We start from the raw sequence: 2,685 nt of genomic DNA on the forward strand, positions 1-2,685 counted from the left end.
CGGCACTGCTGGACGTTCCACAGGATGTCCCTCACCTTCCACTTATTTTGTGTTGCTGTTCCAAAATCTGGTTGCCTCGGTAAACAACCACCAGAACCTCAAAGCTAGCAAGCTACACGCTAAAAACTAGATTTTCTTGAAGACAATTTGGATCGTGCAACCGATCGGTGGAGACTGCTGTGGACGAAGTACACATAGCATACACTAGTAAGAGCAAATTATGTTTAACCGTGTATCCAGCCAATTTAAATATCTCACGTTACTATATTGTGTGAACAGTTAACGTTTTCTTTAGCGGGGTGCAAAAAATATTCCTTCCTGAAAACCATTTTGCAGATCCACCGTCTTTGCGACCGGAGATTAGCACCGCCCATGACAATTGTGATTGGTTTAAAGAAATGCACACAACCCAGGCAGTTTTTCTGCTATCCAGGAGTGTATGTGTGGAGGGGCCAGACCTTACTCCACAACGCTGTGGGTCTGGCAATGTGAGACTAAGGAAAGGGTAACTGTAGGTGTCACAGGTTGCTGTGACCACCCAAATCCGAGAGCCCCAATTACCCTGAAGAAAACAGCATGTGGGATTTCCATCCCTAAACAAAAAACAATTCCAACTTGATGAATAATTACATTTTGCATGATTACTACAAATATATTTTGTGGGAGGCAATGTTTTGTCATATTTAATGGATAATAACAGTTTTTCATAATCCTTCTTGCTTTTTTTCTTTTACTTTCTGTGTTTCTGATCACATTTCTGCTTGACATAGACATGAAGAAAACACTACTTTCCATGCTGGAAGAGATAATTGACTTCTGTTCCGTGCGTGCCACAATCAAGACAGAAGACCACAGCATATTATGAAAATGCGCTGTGTACAAAATAACATCAGCAAGTCAGCACACTGCTGGATTTATTTATTTTAAATTTTTAAGTATTTATGCTTCCTAATGCATTTGCCAGTGATGTCACCTTCCTAAACCAATGGCCTGACATTTTTTTCAGGTTTTCAGAAAACACAAAAAGGCCTAAGTCACACGCTTGACATAGGCCATTACACTAAACGAGTAGAATCACGTGACTTGTGGCAATTTTACCAGTGGTGGCCAGCACCATGAGGAGATGATTTAGATCATTTTTGTCAAAAAATGATTTAGGCCATTATTTTAGGAAGGTGACAGAATCGTGGTTGGAATGTTTGAATATCAGACTTCTACGTAAAGTTTGGCTTTAAACCTGGACACACTCAATGACCACATTTAATGTGTATGTTTTTCTTCACGAGGAGGGAATATATGAAAATAATAGCTTAAAATATTTGTTGGAACAGTCGAAATGGGCAACTAATCACACTGAGAGGGAATATTCTTGTACCGACATGCATTGAAGAATGTGAATTCCTTACTCAGGGTTCAAGGATAACCTTTCTTGTATGTTTGTGTGGAAAATGTATTTGAATCCTTGTCAAAGAAAACATGATTTTTTGAAATGCCTCCGGATGGAGTTATTTTGATCTATTTCAGAAAAAATATGAATTTATAGAATGAGGCTATATGCGGTTATATTAATAAGTTACTTTAATTGAGTAAACATGCAAATCTATTCACATGACAACTGTGTTTGATCCATCTGAGTAGCCCCTCTTCAAAAATAAAATAACCTAAAGACTGATGCACATAAAATTTTAATCATGCAAAGTGCAAGACTAGGCTATATCAGTCTCCAAATGTCTATATTGTTCGGGTAGAATTAATGCGCAAAAGTTAATACATTTTAAACCTATCAATGAATACGTAAACCAAAAGGTAAACTGGCCTGTATAGTCCGTAAACCTCACATGACCCTGAAAATATGGTTTTATAGATTAAAGCTGAATAGACGTCAACAACATGAATATGTCAACAAAAAAAAGTGGTTATAACATAAAGTGCCACTAAGCACTGCACATTCTCAGCCCAAAGCCAAGTGTTAGCATATGGTTCATTTAGCCTCTTTCACACTGCAGGAATTAAAGGAATCATGTGACAATTTTGGAAATCTCCTTATTCACTTTCAGATGAGAAGATCGATACCTGTGTCGTTTGGAGCTAGAGCCGGGAGGCAATAAGCCTAGCTTAGCATTGTGAAAGAGATAGCTCTCTCTAAAACTCAATTTAATATTAATAAGTGGTTCTACGGGGAGCACAATTCTGAAACAATTTCTTGGAGAACAACATTGGGGTGCACAGACTTTCTGGATTCTTGTTATCACCAGCAACCAGCAGAGACACTGCACAGAGGTAATGTTGTTTAAGAAATAGTTGGAGCACCTTATTTATTTTCATAGTTTTGGTCCTCATTCCTCTCTGATAACATTGTACTTACCAAGTAAATATTAAGGATCTGGGAATACTAAGACAACGCCAAAAAGTAGGCTGGCTAAATTTGTTTGTTATTGCCGTCACTACTGTCTTTACCAGCAAAGTGGATTAGATAATCTGGGTCTGTCCTTATTGTAATTAAGTGGACTCATCCTTCAATGTGGCAGCAGAGTAGAACTAATCTAGCCAGGAACAAAATTTCACTATAGCCCTACTGAGAACAAGTGAGTGTGAATCATAAGACCAAAGTTAGCCTTGTGTTAATTAAAAAAAAGTTTCTTTAAACTATAAATGTTTGTCGGGCAGCATATCCGGCAAATAATA

This window comes from Etheostoma spectabile, chromosome 8, assembly GCF_008692095.1.
Source record: "Etheostoma spectabile isolate EspeVRDwgs_2016 chromosome 8, UIUC_Espe_1.0, whole genome shotgun sequence".
NCBI lineage: Eukaryota > Metazoa > Chordata > Actinopteri > Perciformes > Percidae > Etheostoma > Etheostoma spectabile.